Raw genomic sequence first — 20,555 nt, forward strand, 5'->3', positions numbered from 1 at the left:
CAACAACTATTCATCATGTTTACTAGTTGTGTATATCAATCAATAGGCCTTTGAATTCAGAACAGGTTATATGGGAATCCAAGTTTGGGATTACCAAAATGTTTTTCCTTTCCTACCCAGAAACTATTGACCTTCAGGCAGGACTGAAACTCAGTAAGGTCAGTTGTCTCACCACAATACCTTAAGGAAGATAATTTTGACCTCAGGCCTTTCCTGCCCTGCTGCCCTGGCTCTATTCACTGTTTCCCTCTACTCCCATTTGCTACCTACCCTTCTTGAGCTTCTGTTTCTACCAGGATACTCCGGGATCTTACCTTTCCTCCTAACTACTCACCTCAATAACTCTTTTCTCTCTTTTTTTAATTGTTTATTTATTTTGAGAGAGAGGGAGAGTGCACACATGCACACATGAGCAGGGGAGGGGTAGAGGAGAGAGAGAGAGAGAGAGAGAGAGAGAGAATTCCAAGCAGGCTCCATACTGTCAGCATAGAGCCTGATGTGGAGCTCAGTCTCACGAACCATAAGATCATGACTTGAGCTGAAATCAGGAGCCAGATGCTCACCCAGGAACACCAATAACCCATTTCTCTTAAGTGTTCCTTTCCTCAGGGTCCTGTTCTCTAATTTTCAATATGAAGACAAAATATCCTATAACAGAATCTGCTAATAAGGGGAATTTAACATAGTCGTTTGAGAGTTCCAGCTCCAGAATCAGACTGAAATGCATTAGAATCTGCCATGTAGTAGCTGAGGAACTTGTGGGCACCCTGCTTAACTACTCTGAGCCTCAGTTTTCACATATCTAAATGGGGATAGATAGATAGATGATAGATAGATGATAGATAAGGATAATAATACTTACATGACATGGTTGTTGGGAGGAATAACTATAGAAAAGTAAGGAAGTGCCTTATTCTTAGATTTTTTCTTGAGTATCTGAGTTGGAGGGGAAGGTGATGAGTTTTGAGGATATATGGTTTATGGTGCTTCTGAGTCACCAAGGTAATGCTGCCCCTGTTGTCAGCTGAATATTGGTTTGGAGCTCAAAATAGAAAGGTCAGAACTGGAGATACAGACATTAAAGTCATCAGTCTACACCGATACTGCAGAAGCATATGGGATTGCCCAGGGAACAGGTATAAAGTAAGGAACACAGAGGATTACTGTCAGGGCTCCGGAGAACAGCAACAATTAAGGGGTGATCAGAGGAAGACTAAGGAATGGACACAAAGAAGAAGAATCAGTAGGGGTGTGGTGTCAGCAACTGAGAGAAGAGCGAATTTTGAAAATGTATTAGTCAACAATATTGAATACCACAGAGATGTCAGATGAAATAATAAAAAATATTAGTTTACTGAATTTGACAGGTAAGACTCAATTACTTTTGCCAGTGTTGTTTTATTGGGGGTGTTAGGGGGACAAACAAAACTCTTAGACAAACATTTTGAAATCTGTAAAGTTATTTAAATGCATATAGAACATCGTTTCTGAGTAGACTACTAGAGTATGTTTCCTTTAGAAGTGATTGATAACTGTTAAACAGTCCTGGAGATGAGAACCTGACAGTCTGAATTGGCTACTTCCACAGAAAACATTTAAGAAGGGAGCTTTGTTTAATCAGATTAAGCAACAGCTAATGACTCTGGAATGTTGCCTCTTACTACGTAAAAGGAGAAGCTGGTTTGTGCACAGTGTGGTTAATAATGAATTAAAACTTTAAGTCTTTTGCTGCACACAATGATTATAATATAGTGTAGGATTAAATGATCATGTTTGTTTTAACCCAGATTTTAGCCCACCAAGAACAGGGAGGTCCATTATGTAAACTGCAGGCTATTAATTTGGTGCAGAGCAAGTAAAAGTACCTTTTTTTAAATTCAATTGAATCTATGAAATAAATAGGACTGTAGTCAACACAACTGAATCTTATAGCCTGGAGCTCTACTCCACAAGCATTTGTTGAGTGAACATATACATAAAGCTAGGTTAAGTTTGTTTGTTTATTTACTTATTTATTTATTTTTAATGTTTTTATTTATTTTGAGACAGAGACACACACACAGCATGAACAGGGGAGGGGCAGAGAGAGAGGGAGATGCAGAATCTAAAACAGGCTCCATACTCTGAGCTGTCAGCAGAGCCCGACACAGGGCTCAAACCTGTGAACCGTGAGATCATGACCTAGCCGAAGTCAGAGGCTTAACTGACTGAGCCACCCAGGCGCCCCATAGGTTAAGTTTCCTGAAATGAAAAAAACCATGTCTTGTGAGGGCTAATTGAAAGAATTAGAGATATTTGTCTTGAACATGAGCCAACTCAAAGGAACATGAGCACTTCTTAAAACATCTGACAAATGAAAAAAGGACAAGAAAGTTGTGACCCCCAAAGCTGTTCTAGAACCAATAGGTGGACTCTACATTAATACAAATTTGTGCTCAATAAAAAAGTTCCTAATAGTAATAGCTGTCCTAAAATGGACAGACCACTTCAAAGGTTAGTAAGTTCTCCACACTGGAAGTATTCAAGTCAAAGTTAAATGACCACTTGTTCCAGATGCAATTAAACAATATAGCTTAATCAGTTCAGTTTGTATCAGGTGTATATAACATAAAGAAAGCAAAAAAAAAATCAGAAAATAAGACATGGTTTTGAATAATATAGAAGAGTATTTCCTTCTCATGAGAAAGATGTTTGGAGGTAAACAGTCCAAAGCTGCAGGGTTAACTCCATGGTATCATCACAGACCTAGATTCCCATCCTTCTATTGTATCATCCTATCATTTGTCTTTTACCCTCATGGATTCATCATGGTCTCTTGGAGTTCCAACCATCATATCCTCAGTGTAGGCCTGAAGAAGGAGGAAATTCACAAAAACAAAAAGGGACACCCCCCCCCCTCCTTAAATGTGCCAACTCCATTTTAGAAGTCTTCTTGAAAGTCCCACATTAAACTTTTGCTTAAATATCACTGCCTAAAAGTCTCATGGCCTTGGCTAGCTGCAAGGCAGGCAGGAAAATAGAATCTTTTATTCTGGATGAAAGGTATCCATCTGAAAATTAGCATTCTATACCTAAGGAGAAAAAGGAGAAGAGATATTGCAGTAGGTAGGCAATAGAGACAACTATGACACAACAGCCATCTGATGAGTTTGAGTTGAATGACATTTAAGATTCTTTCCAAGCCTTAGATCATGTGAGCTTATAACAGAATTGTGTATTAAAAAGCCACTTTCAACATATTCTTAATCTGGGAGATAAGACTGCCCTTATAGGTACTCCATCATCTGTGAAACCAGTTCTCTGTATATAATCCCCTCTGTTTCAACCACTTAGACTAGTTTTCTTTTTTCTGGCTGGAACTGGATTAATGTAGTGATGGAAACTATTAATCTTATTGGTTAAAATCCCTCTTTTGAGAGTCCCTGAGGGAATAAAATATAAAATAAGGAGGTTTTATTGACAATCATTAGGCAAGGAGACATGCAGAGAGCCTAGAGGCATTCCTCAGTAGGATAGGAAACCCATGAGAACTTTCAAGACAGCCATGAGGACAACTATTCATTCAAATACCAAATATTTATTGAGCACCCACTATGTGCCAGGCACTGTTAAATGCTAGAGATATAGTGGTGAACAACACAGAGACCTGGTTTCTGGCCCCAATTAGAATAATAAGAGCTCAAAAAAGTGCAAGAAAATTAAGAGATTAGAGTTGAGGTTGGGGATATTAGTCCAGAAGCAAACTTCAATGACTTGATAATTTGGCCTTTATCTTGATTCATGAAAGAAATTGGAAACATGGGGGCTACTCAGAAATGTTCAAGCAATACTGCCCTTGAAACTATTCCTCCCTTTTCATGCCTTCCTTTGTGATTCCTTAAAGGCAGTGTTCTTCTGTGCTCACAGATTTCCATTCCTGCTTTCCATAATCCTTCCCTTGCCCTGTACTGGGTTATGCAGCACTGTGTCAACCCATTGTAAATATTGCTGCATTTGCAAGTATAATAACAAATTCCATGCAACTTCGCCTTTCCATATTGTCTGACAAGAGGCCATTATTGTTTTAAATTTGTACTTACATACTGTAATATTTGCATTTTGCATTTAATCACTGTCACATTTTAGTGACAGGAAGTGGAGCTGGGTACAATTTGTATTATGTATTTTGACCTGAAATAGTACCCACAGCTGGGATGTTGTTTGGACCCATATAGCCTTCAGTGATTCATAACTCAATGATTTTAATGTGTCTGTTGACCTTCTACAGACAGTTCAGTAATCATTGTTTTGTACCTAACTTGCTTGAAATCTAAAACCACTATATCTAAGCAAAGGGAAGCAAGCACTATATTTAAAAGAAGTCTCCATTTAGCTGGCTTTGACAACCTCCTCCCAATAGCCTTTTCCAAGTATCTTGACTTCTCCCATTTATGCCCCTTGTTTATCTTCCTCAGGAATAACACACAGTTTGGACTTGACTAACAGTGTTGCTTATTAATTTTCCTGTCCTCTCTCAAGAGCTCATCATCTTTCTCTGGGTGAATTGTAAGCAATTTAAAGACAGGACCAAGCCTTTTAATTCATTGTTGGTCGATGACACCGTATCTGTTTTTCCTTTTTTTTTTCCTTCTGTTTCTCTTTTGTTAAGCCTGAGATTTTACCCAATTCCCCCACAACGCCCAGCCTTCCTATTACTAGGCTCTGTTAACAACTAACCTTGTGACCTTGGTCAAGTTGCTTAACCTCTCAGAACCTGTTTTCCTATCCCTAGAATTGATTTGTTAACCACCTCTTAGTGTTGCAATTGGAATGAAAAGAGAACCACCTTTTAAACAATAGCACCTGGTACAAAGCTAAGCACACACAAGGGGTTCAGTTAGTCTACTTCTCTCCCTGACCCATATGCCACCAAAAGAAACTTACCTGTTCTGAGACCCACACCCTCAGAGTTCTATCCTCCATTGATATAACCATTCTAGTGAGTTTAGTGCATTATGCCTGCTACACAATGTATTTATATTTTAAATGGAGTTCCCTCTAGAGGAAGGTCTTATTTCTCAACTGAACTGACCCCTGAGCATGCTAAGTAGTTCTCTTTCTGGTATCTTCTATCATTGTTCCTTGCTTTGTTCATATTCATCATAGCATTTAGAGCAATATGAAGTGAATTGCTTCATTCCTTTACTTACTTATTGTCTATCTCTCCCAGTAGGCTGTACACTCAAGGGCAGTAACTATGTCTGCTTTAATCAACAGTGAATTCCCAGAACCCAGCAGAGTGCCTAGCACAGAGCAGACAATAAGAATTTTTTTGATAGATTTGATGGATGGATATATGTAATAAGTGGAAAATTAACCAAGTAAATGAAACATTAAGGTGGAAATTTCAGGCTCACTGGGAAGATGGTGAGAGTAATATTTGGGGCAGACAGGCTATATGTCACCTCAAATTGTATGGAGATAGACTTCCTTGAAGGGAAAGGGTTAAGAAAGGGTTGGCTAAATGGAGCAATGGACTTGTACAAATGGCAAGTAAGATACATGTTGAGAATTTTCAGAGGATACTGTGTCTAAAGGCACAGGAATTCCTAAACCATGATGCTTATCAACAAATACTTTTCAAACAAAAACACCAGAAGCAGCCTGACATATAATTCATTTTCTTCTTTCCTTTGTCTCCCCTGCCCAGAATTTACATTAAAGCCTGGGTACTTGGACCCCCATATTCTAGCAAAAGTCCTTAGCTTCTGAAGTGAAAAATACACCAAGACCTGTCACGGCTGAGGAATCAGAAAACAAGTTAGGTTTTTGAGCTGTCAGGTTGAAAAGGATTTGCAAGCCCCTTCCCACCTACTCTATGCTATGAAGACAGATTTCCAGAGGTTTGAGAGAGATTTGTACTGTGGCTTCAAGGTTTACAAAATGCCACCATCCTAGGAGTTTGAATTATTCCTCCCCTGTATTTCATTTGTAATGTGCCTTTGCACACATAAAGAGTATTAAAAGGGCATTTGAACGGTAATAAGGCCCTTAACACTTATGAGCAGCTATGTCCCTTGCAATACAGTTGTTGTGGTGAAGGGAAATAACCAGTAACAAACTGGTTTAACCTCTTGTCTTCCAAACTCTAATGCCACTTGGCATGTACTTAGAAGTCAGTGCCCTAAGTGATGAATTACTGAAAGACACAAAAATTAGGATGTTCAGTGAAATACTTTTGATTTACTCCTTCTCTCCTCTATTCCCCCTACCTCTTCCTCACTGTGAGGGAGAATTAATTCACTCAAGAAACCCCCAAATTGGAAAACCATCAAATTTAGGGTAAAATTCCTGTGATTCAAAATATTTGGGTGAGTTCATTCATAATTAAGAAAATATCTGAGTTGATATTTTAACATAAAGTTTTTTGCTTTCAAGCAAGGGGTAGTAGGGTGTAGAAGTTAAGAACATAGACTTTGGAGTCAGGAAGTGTCATTTTTAATCCCAGTTCCGTGTACCAGCTATGGGACTTCTGGCAAGTCACTTAGCCTCTCTGAACCTCAATTTTTTCAAATATAAAATGGGAATATACAATAACTACTTAATGGAGTTCCTATAAAGGTTTTAAAAGATCACTGATGGGGGCGCCTGAGTGGCTCAATTGGTTAAGCATCCGACTTTGGCTCAGGTCATGATCTCATGGTTCGTGAGTTTGAGCCCCGTGTTGGGTTCTGTGCTGACAGCTCAGAGCCGGGACCCTGCTTTGGATTCTGTGTCTCCCTCTCTCCCTGCCCTTCCCCCACTCGTGCTCTGTCTCTCTCTCAAAAATAAATAAACATTAAAAAATTAGAAGGTCACTGATAAAAGTATATACCATGATCCCAGTAAATTCTAAGTACTTCCTATATGTTAGCTAAGGTAGTGCTAACCTAACCAAGTACTTCTAAGTAGAATTCCTTAGGGGACTGCCTTTGAACGGTTATTCTTAGACTACTTATTTTAACATCCTATATTTTTAAGTAGAGACTTCTAATTGTTATACTAATATTTATTTATCAATACTTCTATAGTTCTTGAAACTTTGTGCCATTGTCAACATTATTCTTCACTTCTTTATAAATAGTATGAAGGAAAAATTCATTCAGCCAACACTCTTAGTATCGCCACAAACACCAGTTAACAATATTTTACCATATTTTGATTTTTCAAAGTACTTCTGGGCATTTAAACTAAAACAAACAAACAAACAAAACATTTTCATAATTCCTTGCTCAAATTCAAACAAGAATTGTCCTGAAAAGGGTCCAGATGCTGCAGGTGAAAACTTGACATTCAGCCAAGACTTAATTCAGAGTCAATAAAGTAATACTCCTATGCCTAGGTAGATTTGTAAATTTTCTCCACATGATAAATAAGTGGTCTGTGATTTCTATCAAATCAATCTTGGCTTGAGTCAGTCAGTCCTTCTCTAATCAATAAATCTGGATGTGCACTGAAATATGAAGTCAATATATGCGGTGTTACATTCACTTTAAACTCCTTCATCAAAAGTACCTACAATTTTTCTATTATTGCCATAAATTCTAATTCCAAGCTTCTTTCTTTTTTGAAAGTACCACTTTAAAGGGACAATAAGTTTCTGGGTCCTGAGAAAGCTCTTACTTGGACCTGGTTAGAAATCCACGTAGATTCTCTGACCTAATCAAAGTAGTATTTATAATTACATTGGAACCGTGCTATAAAGCAGAATTGGGTATGAGGCAGTATTAATGAAAATTGTGGTGTTTGAAAGTTATTACTTGGATATTTAGAGTTTTTATTAGGAATTCTAAGAAGTTGGAGGTTTTTGAGTAATGTGTGAATCATATGAAAGAGATCCACCATTTCCTAGACAAGGTAATGGGCGTTCCACTGTTTCCCTTAACAATATTCCTTTTCATTTTCATTATATGTATGTATACAACAGAACCAGCCTCATTGAAGCCTTCAAGTCTTGGCAATACAATAAGTGTGTGTAACTTCCTTGGAATTTTAAGATTGCCAGGAGGTCCCAGCGTGCCCATTCCTTTTCTGTGCTCTAAGCAATTATAATCAGGGGCACCTCAGTCGCTCAGTCAGTTGAGCATCCGACTTTGGCTCAGGTCATGATCTCTCGGTCTGTGAGTTCGAGCCCCGCACCAGGCTCTGTGCTGACAGCTCAGAGCCTGGAGCCTGCTTCGGATTCTGTGTCTCCCTCTCTCTCTGCCCCTCCCCTGCTTGCTCTCTCTCTCTCTCTCCAAAATAAGTAAATTTAAACAATTATAATCAGCCCGCTTTGCTTCCCTCTAGGCTCATTTCTGTTCAGTAACTGCTCCTGACACCCTTAACTGGGGGATATGGGATATTGTGGAGATCAATTCTTGTCATTATCCTATACTACCACCACAAAGCTGTGTATGGCTAGGATCTGTGTCTATTTCAAGCTTACTCAACTCAGAAAAGACTTTCCATTCATTCTGAATTAAGTGCTTATTGAATTGTTAACAGGTGTATTTTTAACTCCTTATCAAGACTCCTAGCTCAGGGGTTCTTATACTGGGATCCATAGACAGAATTCAGAAGGCCTGTGAATTTGAATGGAAAAAATTTAAATATTTATTTTCACTAACCTCTAACTATAATTTAGCATTTCCTTCAAATATGAATGTACAAATCATAGTTAATATTAGCACTATGAGTTTATTACCAATAACAAATTACAGACATTTTATATCACATTACTATTGTATTGTATTGTAGATATCTCAAAATAATATTTATTCCCATTGCTACTTCAAAATTATGAGTTGTCAGACCCATCAATAGTCTTATTATTTGGCAAAATATGCCTGCTGCCTGTTTTTGTAAATAAAATTTTTCTTGGAAGACAGTCATACTAATTTATGTCCGTATTGTCTGTGGTTACTTCCCTGCTACAAATGGCAGAGTTGAGTAGTTTCAACAGACTGTATGGCCCAAAAAACCTAAAATATTTATTATCTAGTCTTTTATAGAAAAAGTTTAACAACTCCTCATTTGATACGTTAATATGGGTACATATTCTATTACTAAATGTATTTCAAAATAATTGTGTGGATTTTAATTGCGTGGATTTCATGTTGTTCATTAAAAATTTTTATTTATTTTTTATTTTTTGAGGGAGAGAGAGAGTGAGCAGGGGAGGGGCAGAGTGGGAGAGAGAGAATCTGAAGCAGGCTCCACACCATCAGCACAGAGCCTGGTGTGGGGTTCGAATCCATGAACTGTGAGATCATGACCAGAGCCAAAATCAAAGTAACAAACTGAGCCAACCAGGCACCCCACATTGAAAAACACTACTCTGAGAAAAGTTTCATAAGCTTTACCAGACTGACAGTTTCATGAACAACAACAACAAAAAGCTTAGGAACCCCTGGCTAGCTGTAGAATGAATCTCAAGTCCTATTAGTGTGCATGTAGACTTAGTTTATGGTTACATTTTCACCCTCAGCAAATATATTTAAGTACTTAACTATGGGTTTTCTTCTGTTCTTCATTTTATTTGACTGTTTTAGTACCCTAACCTCATTTTATTGTGTGTTGTCTTATTAAATAACTCGTCACTCATCAATTTATTTATTGAATGCCTACTATGCATTCACAACCACTGAGGATACAGTTATGAACAAACAGATGAGAATCTCTGCCCTCACAGAGCCTACATTCTGGCTGAGGGAGATATGCATGTAATAAGACAGTAGTATGTAAGATGTGACAAGTTGTATAAATGAAAATAAAGCAGAAAAAGTGAATGTATTTTAAATGGAAGACCAGGGAAGGCCTCAATAGGAAGGCAGCACTTGAGCAAAGACCTGAAGAAGGTGAGGGAGGAAGCCATGCCTGGAAGTGGGACTAGGCAGAGGAAACAACTATTGCCAAGTACCCAGGGGAAGAGTGTGCCTGGCTTCTTCCAGCAAGAAAGCCAATGTAACCAGAATAGAGAAAGTCAGATAGTGAGTAGTAGAAGATAAGATCAAGAGGTAATGAGGCCAGGGATTCTCAACCCTTCCTGAGCCTCAGAACAAGTTGAGGAATTTTTTTAAAACTGCAGATACCTGGGCCACACCACATATTATCCCCTCTCGAGGTATGGCTTCAGTTTATTTGGGAGTGAGCCCTGCACACTGGTATTTTCTTTTTCAGTTTTTTTCTGTGATCCTAATGTGTAGTAATGGTTTACAAACCACTGGGGTAGGGCCATAGACCACTATATAGACATTAGTTTTTGCTTCAGGTGAGATGAGATGAGCCATTGGAGGATTTTGATAAGAAAAGTGACATGATCTGAGTTAGGTCTTAATAGGATCACTCAGGCTGTTCTGGGTTAGAAGATTAAGAGTAGAATCAGGAATTTTAGTTAATAGGCTATTATAATAATCTAGGCATACCATGCTGATTGCAGAGATGATGGTAAAACGTGGTTAGATTCGAATTATATAAAAATTAAAGGATAAACTATTAAGATGGCTTTTAGACTGAGGTGGGAGGATGAGAAAAAGGGAAGAGTCAGAGATGATGCTAAGGAACCGAGCAACTGGAAGAATCAATGGCCATTAATTGAAATGACCCAAACAATGGGAGGATCAGATTATGAGGAAAATATCAGCAGTTCAGTTTGGACATGTTAAGTTTCAGATTCCTATTAGATATACAAGAGGAGATAGAAAAGAGGCAATTGGATATACAAATATAGAATTTAGAAGAGAAATCTGGACTGTAGGTATAAATTTGGATTCAACAGCATGTATATGGTATTTAAAGCCACAAGACAGGATGATATCACTGAGGGAGTGATTATGGATAGAACTGAGAAGCAGTCTAGGACCCTGACATTAAGAAGTTGGGCAGATAAACAAGAACCAGCAGGAGGAAACTGGAGCAGCCACAGAGATAGGAAGAAAACCAGGTGTGATGCCCCGGAAGCCAAGGGAATTACCTGCTATACAAAACAGTGCTAAAAGGTCAAATAAGATGAGAACTGAGAATTGACCTTTACATTAGAAATGAGGCCATTTCTGGGGCGCCTGGGTGGCTCAGTCGGTTAAGTGTCCGACTTCGGCTCAGGTCATGATCTCACGGTCCATGAGTTTGAGCCCCGGGTTGGGCTCTGTGCTGACAGCTCAGAGCCTGGAGCCTGTTTCAGATTCTGTGTCTCCCTCTCTCTCTGCCCCTCCCCTGTTCATGCTCTGTCTCTCCCTGTCTCAAAAATAAATAAACGTTAAAAAAAAAAAAGAAATGAGGCCATTTGTGACCTTGACAGAAGCATTTTCAGTGAAATGGTATGGGAGAGAGTCTGACTGGAGTGATATCAGGAAAGAATGAGAGGACAGCAAATGGAAATAGTAAGTAGAGACCATTCGTTTGAGAAATTTTTTGCTATAGAAGAACAAAGAAATTGACTTTTAAAATAATGCAAGTTGGGGCATCTGGGTGGCTCAGTAAATTGAGCATCTGACTCTTAATTTCAGCTCATGTCATAATCCTAGGGTCGTGGGATCGAGCCCCGAGTTGAGTTCTGCACTGAGTATGGAGCCTGCTTGGGATTCTCTCTCTCCCTCTCTCTCTGCCCTTCCCCTGCTTGCTCTCTCTTATAAAATAAAATAAAATAAAATAAAATAAAATAAAATAAAATAAAATAAGATAATGCAACTGATTATAGTATGTTTAAAGGATGATGGAAATAATTCAGAAAATAGGGAAAAATTGTTGGTGCAAGAGAGAGAGGGAAGGATTACTGGAGCAATTCAATATATTTAAGGAAGAGTCAGACTGACTTGGTGCAAATCCTGGCTTTTCCCTTCTAAGTTGTGAGATTTGGGGCAAATTACCTTCTCTGAGTCTTCATTTCCACATTGGGAAATGGAAATATAATAGTACCTACCTCATAGGTTGTTTTCAGTATGGGATTAGATATGTAAAGCACTTACTAGTACATAGTAGGGACTCAAAAAATGTTAGCCAGTAATAGTTGTTGTAACTACATTCTTCTCTTAACAAAACACTGCTTAAGATCTCTTTTTCTATAAATCTTCCTAACCGAGTAACCCCTACCTCATTGCAATTCCAGGTTCAGTGACTGTTCATTCAACCAATCTCTTAGTGCATAATGGATACATAGCCATATGGTCATGTTGACATTTGCTTCTGCTTTCCCTTTATATATGTAATTTCCATGTCTACATTTCCACAAGACCCCTCTTTACCCAAAGGAGCAGTAGTTACTATAGAGGCCAAGAGCACAGGCTTTCAAATCAAAATGTCTTAACTCAGATCCCAGCTCTGTCACTGGCTGTCTAACTTTAGACAATGTTTTAACCCCTGAATCTCACTTTTCTTTTATGTAAAATAGGGATAACAGAGTATTACCTACCTCACAGATTGTTGAAAGGGTTAGATAAGTTAATATGTAAAAAAGTTCTTAGAACAGTATCTGGCATATCATAAATTTATAACATATTTTTGCCACTATTATTATTCCTAGAAATCATAAACTATGTCTTCCAAACATTTGGCACCACTGACTACCCAACATCATACCATGACCACACTACCACAATACATCCATGCTCTTCTCTAAATCAGAACTTTATATTCAGGGACATTTGCAGTATAGTATTCATGTGTTTACTAACTGCCAGCCTGCCTTCTGGAGCATGTGTGCAAAATGTAATAAAAGCCCTCTTTTACTCCAAATGACCTGAAAGAAGTCTGTCAGGGGACCATTTATTCTCATCACAGTAATGCAACTCTATCTAAAATTTAAAATAAATAAATAAGTAAAATGGCTATCTTTATACACCCAACATTTTTTTTACTAGTATTTAAATCAACTAGTATTTTACTAGTATTTAAATCAACTAAATTTATTTAAAATATATTTTTTAATTTTTCTCTCTTTCCTTTCCATAAAGAGTAAGAGGGAGTCTACATAACTAACTTCTATTCACCCTTCAGATCCTCAATTAGACATTACTTACTCCAGGAAGCCTTTATAGCCTTTATTCTCTGCTATGTTATCCCTATGTGCCCCTGTATTTATGCTCATGTCACCAGTCACACTATATTAGAATCACCTAGTTACTTGCCAGTCTTCCCCACTCCATGTGCATAAGTACTGTGTCAATCTCCTTCCCTAGTGACTACAACAATATTTAACACATTGTTCGTACACAATACACATTTGTTTGTTATTATAGCTATGTTATTCCCAGTAGCCAACTTGGTAGGATTTTTCCCTTTTCAAGTTAGAACTTTAGTGTCATGTAGGTATAATCACAATTCAAAATAAAGTGCATTGATATCAAGGGAAAACTTAAGTATGATCAGATTAGAAACCTTATGTATGATCAGATCTCCACAGTGGGATTTGAAGGAAAATTAGAAACCTCCTATACAAAAACATCTTCTCTACCAAACCATCTATCTCAAGACTACAGATTGCCACAGGTTCATAGATTATAGAATAATAGAGAAAACAGAGAAACATTCATTGAACGCCTACTATGGCAAGCATAATGCTAACTCCTTTCATCTTCACAATGACTTTATGGTGTGCATAAGACTAGTCACATTTTATGAATGAAGAAACAAGGTCATAGAGGTTGAATAATTTGCTCAGGGATACACAGAGAATAAGTAAAGAGCTAGAATTTAAACACAGGTCTTCTTGACTCTACATTTATGTGTTTTCTATTATTTTACATCAACACCAAGGAGACAGATCCTAGACAATTGAGTAAGGATAGAAGCAAAATATAAAAAATAGCCTAAGAGGTAGCTGTGTTCATGGAGGGTATGGGCAAGAATGGTTTTAGGGATGAACAGTCTATGTATGTGCTATGGTAGGGAGCATAATAGCCCCCTAAATCTTGGAACCTGTGAATGCATTACCTTACATGAAAAAAAATGATTTTGCAGATATGATTAAGGTTAAAGACTTTGAGACTTGGAGATTATCCTTGATTATCCTGGAGAACTCTGTGTCATCACATGGGTCCTGTATTAGTTTCCTGTGGCTGTTGTAACAAATTATCACAAACTGGGTGGCTTAAAACAACAGCAATTTATTCTTTCATAGTTCTGGAGGCTGTAAGTCTGAAATCAAGGTATCAGCAGGGACCCACTCCTTCTGGGAGCTCTGATGAGACTCCTTCCTTCTTCCTTTCATCTTTTCCAAGTTCTAGCTGCTCCAAGTATTCCTTAATTTGTAGTTGCATTGTTCCAATCTCTGCTTCTATGATCCCATTGCCTCCTCCTCTTCTCTGTGTCTTCTCTTAATTCTACCTCAAAATTTCCCTCTGCTTTTCTCTTATAATGACACTTGTTATTGGGTTTAGAACACAGCCAGATAATCAAGGATGATATTTTTTATATCAAGATCTTTAGTTATATCTTCAAATAATCCTTTTCCAAACAATAATATCCTGTAAAATCCACATGTTCGGATAACTAGGATGTGGATCTATCTTTTGGAGAATGAAAATTCAACCAAAAAGGTGGAGAACCTTTTCTGGCTATGGTCAGGGGGAGATGTGAGTACAGAGGAATGATCAGATAGATGCAGTGTTGCTAGCTTTGAGGATGGAAGGCCATGAGTCAAGAAATGAAGGTGGTCTCTAGAAACTGAAAAAGGCATGGAAACAGATTTTCCTCTAGAGCTTCCAGAAGAAAATGCAGCCTTAGTTTAGCCCAGTGAAACTCATTTTGGACTTTGGACCTTTGGAACTCTAAGATAATAAATTTGTGTTGTTTTAAGCCACAAAGTTTGTAGGAATTTGTTACAGCAGTGATAGAAAATCTATACCAGTGCTGAGGAAAGTTAGAGCAAATGTTTGGATCAGAACAAGTGTGGAAGCCAGAGTCCAGAGGGCAGGTCATGGAATAGAAGGATGTAAATTCTGGAAGGTAGATCAGGCAACAATTAGGAAAGCCAAAGGAAGAAATTCAGGATAAAGAAAGTAGAAGCATTGATATGCGTTACTAATATCCAGAGCACCCCTGATAATGGAGGATCAGGCCAGAGGATTGATCCCAACAAAAGGAGCCCAGACCCTATAGGGTAAATATGGTTGGAAACATGCTGTCCAGTTAGAATATGCATGGGCAGAACAGAGTGGCATCATCTGGAAAGAATATCCATATAGAGTTGCCTGCGATGCTCACATTACTCACTCTTTGGATTAAGGCATTTAAGGTTCTCATTCAAGTTTAAGTTTCATACTAGTATCACTCAGTTAACACAGAGAGACTTGTTAGAAAGATGTGTTAGTGTGTCACCTAACAGGGTCTAAGAGAGAGCCCCCAAGACTGATCAGTGCAGATAAGAAACAACTAGGCGATGTGGGCACATGGGTGGCTCAGTCAGTTGAGTGTCCAACTCTTGATTCTGGGTGAGGTCATGATGCCAGAGTCGTGGGATTGAGCCCCATGTTGAGCTCTGTGCTGATCATGGAGACTGCTTAGGACTCTCTCTTTCTCTCTCTCTCAATCTCTCTCTCTTTCTCTCCCCCTCCCTCTGCCCCTCTCCCCCACTTGTGCTCTCCCTCTGTCTATCTCTCTCAAAAATAAAAATAATAATAATAATAATAAAGAAAAGTAAAGGAAAGAGAAGAAAACAACTAAGCAACGTTTACAGTATGGAGCATCTGTCAGGTACAGTACTGAGTCTGGCAGGTGGTAAATGCAACCAATGTCTGTTGAATGGATGAATAGATGAGTGAATGAAAACACTGAAAAATCAGGAAGTTTTTAGGACATGATGACTTAAAGAAAGAAGGATGCACAAAAATGGCATGGGCCTCCAAAGGCAATCTTGGCCCATTATCCTAAAAGCTAGTCATGGACAACACTTCCCTGTGACTGGGCTGGTGTGTCTTTTTATAGCATTTATCTCCTTTCATAGATAATTTTATTATTTCCAATTCCTAATTTCAAAAATAATACATCTCACAGGAAAGGAAAAAATGTATGTAATATCATCACCCCAACATAACTATTTTGGAGAATTTACTTCTAGTCCTATGTCTTTGTCTATAACTCTATGTGTCTCAATCTCTCTCTCTCTTTCTCTCTCTATTGTGTGGGTGTGGGTGTGTCTGTATGTGTGTGATATTTTAAAATATGGTATCTTACTCTTACTCTATTTAGTGTTTATAAATTGTTTTTTTTTAATTTTTTTAAGTAGGCTCCATGCCCAGCATGGGTCTCAAAACAGGGCTTGAACTCACAACCCCCAAATCAAGACCTGAGCTGAGATCAAGAGTCAGATGCTAACCAACTGAGCCAACCAGGTACCCTGACTATTTTTAGTTTTTTAAACACACCACATATTGTGGTTACTTTTCCAGGTCAGTAAATATTCAATTATAATATGATTTTATATAACTACATAATATCTCAATCTATGAGTTACCTAGTTTATTTAAGCAATCTTCTGTCTTATACCTAATTTATTTAAGCAATCTCCTACTGTCTTTTTCTTATAATTTCCACCATTAAAAACAGTGGTGTAGTGAACATTTTTTATAATCAGTGTTTTATACACATCTCTAATTATTTCCTTAAGGTAATTTCCTATAAGTGGAATTGCATATTTTGTGGACATAGATACATATTGTCCTGTTACCCCATAAGGAGATTTACTTATTTATATTCTGACTTGAGTATATAAAAGCTGTTTCCTCAAACTTTGTCAACACAAGTTTTATCAATTTTTTAATTTACCAATGTGATGCATGGATTTAGTTTGTATCTGTTTGATTGCTAATGAAGGTAAATATTTCTTAATCTATTTATTGGCCATTTTTTGTTTCTTCCTTTGTGAATTGCTTTTATGTCATTTGTCCATTTTCCTATTTATGTTTTTATCTTTCTGAAATTAGATCGTAAGAACTGTTCAAGTAGATCAATCTGCTGCAAATATTTTCCCAGTTGTTGTTTTCCTAAAATTTTTATTATGAATTTTTAGGCTACAAAGGAGACTTAATATGTTTGTTTTTGCAGCATTAACTCAATCTTTTCCATCCTGATTTTATGCCTTTGCTTAGAAAGATGTTGCTATACAAGAATATATAAATATGATCAATACATATATTTTCTTTTTGTTATTTCAGTTTAATTTTCACATTTTACTTGTTAAATTATCCAGCAATTTCTATTGAATGGTATGAGGTGTCTTATTTTAGTTCATTCTTAGTAGATCGCCATTTATGAGATGATGAATTTTCACTAGAAATTCACTGCAATAAATCCAGAAAAAGAGTGTACTAACTCTCAAACTAATGAAATAATTTTTTTTCAAAACCTACATTTTCCATACTGCACCTTAGGTCTCAGTAAGTAATGAATTCTGATCTGCAAACAGCCCAGCATGCCAGCATTTGCAGATGTACCCATGAGCCAACCAGATAGCAAAGCTCCTTTGCAAGCAAAAGGTCAGCTTCTCAGTGTGAAGTCTTAAGTTACAGATTCACATTCATTCTCAAATCACCCTAACACACAGAAAACAGACATATTTACTCTTCACAAGACTCATGGGTGAATTTTGCTCTGATACAAAGTCAACAACCAAATCTCTCCTCAACAAGCTGAAGCACATTCCACACTGGTCTCTGGATGAAAGGCCCTCTGCTAAACTTGGTGAGAGCAACAGGAAAAGAGGTATTTTTAGATTAGAAGAAAACCCTCCTGTATCACTACAGTGTTCTTTGGACCTAAATACTTTTGTTTCTGAGTTATATTTCCTGTAAAATGTTACCAAGACAAATGTGCAGGAAAATGGCAGCTGGAGCCATTTGAGGGTTACTAATTACAGGGCATCACAGGTACAATTTATAATCCTCTTTGACAGATGTGACCCATTATATTAAGCATTGTTGGCATGCTCTGCAAGCCAGATGCAGGCTGGGAATAGGTTAGTCCTTGAGTGGCACAGCTTTTCAGCAAGCTTCACTATTACAAGTAGCTCTGTACAAATGTAGGACAAACAACTGCTAATGTGGTATAATAGGCATTTTTTTAAAGACCAATTGATTTTAAAATATCTCACTCCATCCATGAAATATTGATAGTTCTATTAGATTATTAACTACACCTATTTTTCAATACCACTGATGTCAACATTTGAGTTGAGATCAGGTTTTTCTGGGTCTGAGCCACAGGTTTCCATTATTTTAAAAATTTAAAAATATTTTTGGGGTGCCTGCATAGCTCAGTCGGTTAAGCGCCCAACTTCGGCTCAGGTCATGATCTCACGGTTTGTGGGTTCGAGTTTCGCGTCAGGCTCTGTGCTGACAGCTCGGAGCCTGTGGCCTGCTTTGTGTTCTGTGTCTCCCTCTCTCTCACTCCTACTTATGCTCTCTCTGTCTCTCTCTCTCAAAAATAAATAAAACATTTTAAAAAATTAAAAAATTTTTTCAATGATTTTCCTCCAGCTCATGCTGCCACTAAGTAACATCTATATTATATAGAAATGAATGCTCAGTTCAAAGCATTTCAGGAAAAAGAAGAAAAATGTCAAACTACTGCTGTCATCTGTGCAGGCAAAACAGCTGCTTGAGTGGCTTTTAGACTTTTCAGTCATTCCTGGAGGTATGGCCAGTGGGTTCCTCAGACACAAATACAGGGAACTATTATCCCCTTCACACAAACAATGAAAAGACTCAAAGAAGAATCACATACACCTTTAATCATTATTATTTTTTCTAAGATCTCCTTTAAAGATAAAACAAAAAGATAATTTATGTTTATAGTTCTGTAACACATAAAAATATAATTAAAGTACTAAATCTCTCCAAAGAAATGTGATGTACAGAATTAAATTCAGCATTTAGCTGGAAAGGAGTCCCCTCGGAGAAATCAGGTTGATATGTGAGGGATCAGTCTTGAAGTCCTGTTGGTGATTTTTTTCAAAAGATTGTATTTTGGTCAGCCTTACTTTGATTTCTCCTCACAACTGTCAGTCAGTATGAATTATAGGAACTATTATGTGAATCTCAAGATCTAGCCACATTAACAGCCCCTGATTTTTGTTCTTTTGAATGGCATTTAAATATCTGGAAGTTGTTCTTTTCTATCATATTTCCAGCACCCTGTGACAAAGCAGTATTTAACATTTCCCACACAAGAGGGCCTTTTTTTTTGTAATGTATTTCAGAATACAGAAAGTTACAGTTTATTTTTTAATATTCTTTATTAGTTGTATAAAACTGTCAACAGCTTATGCTAGTCTTGAAAATATCAAGCTGATTTAAAAGAAATTTTCTTTACCTGGGTGGGAGTGGGGAGAGGAGATAAGGAAATGGAAGAATATGGGGGCTGGAGGGTGGCAATATTTTTCCCCTAAAGGGTTTCAATCTATTTTTTTTTCATAAAAGCATAGTTCATCTTTCTTACACATTATTGGCTCTAATAAGGATACCACAAACTCAAAAAGGTCAGAATGTAAGCTTTAAAGATTGGGTATGTTATTTACAGACTTGGGCACTGACCACATTTGCATGCATTAATCTTGAAACATTTTTGGCTCAGCTCATGAAAAATCTATTGGGAGGCCATATATTTGAAAGTGCTGTCTTCCTTCCTTGTAGGATGGGAGCCCCAATCAATCTTTTGTGTTATGACCAGGTGTAAGTCATAAAACAGCAGTTATTGCAGGTTTTATGGAGCTGAGAGCTGGGACACTCATGAGGAGGATAAGTTCGTAATAGCCTTAAAGAGCAAACTATCCTTCAAGGTCTTAGGTTTCCATAGAGAGGCTGCTCCAGTGATCAGCAGCCTTACTTTTGTACCAGTGTTTCTTAGGAAACACTTCTACATTTACCAACTCAGCAAGATACAATTATTTATTGTATTCAAAGCTTTGTGTACTGGAAGATCTTTATCCATGGCTTTGAGCCTTCCTAAAAACTATTATGTTCAACAGCCTGCACCACATCTTTTGGGGTAATAAGTCTTTTCTCTATCTTAAATTTGCATTTTGCAAGAATTCATAAAGGGATCCTTAGCAATAATGTAATTGAAGTATGTCTTTAACATCCTGTACTTCATCACCCTAAAGAGCCCCATTCTTCCCTTGGCCAGCTGTCTCTAGCCCAATACCCTGATACCACATCACTCTAGTCCACTGAATACAAATGTGTAAAGTTCAGAGCCGTTTTCATTTGCTAGAGTTCATACTGTCTGATTTCTATGTATTAGCTAACTGAATTTTAATTTTTTTTAACATTAGTTTATTTTTGAGAGACAGAGTACAAGCAGGGGAGGGGCAAAGGGAGAGAGAGAGAGAGAGAGAGAGAGAATCTGAAGCAGGTTTCAGGCTTTGAGCTGTCAGCACAGAGCTTGACATGGGGCTTGAACATGACCTGAGCCAAAGTTGGACACTTAACCAATTGAGCCACCCAGGCACCCCATGGCTAACTAAATTTTAATCATGCCAACCCATACTAGTACAATAATGGAAGGTGACCTAAAGTTTTTCTACAGAAAACTAGTATAGATGCACTTTTTCTGGATCCCTCTGG

The sequence above is a fragment of the Leopardus geoffroyi genome, chromosome X (assembly GCF_018350155.1).
Source record: "Leopardus geoffroyi isolate Oge1 chromosome X, O.geoffroyi_Oge1_pat1.0, whole genome shotgun sequence".
NCBI classification, from domain to species: domain Eukaryota; kingdom Metazoa; phylum Chordata; class Mammalia; order Carnivora; family Felidae; genus Leopardus; species Leopardus geoffroyi.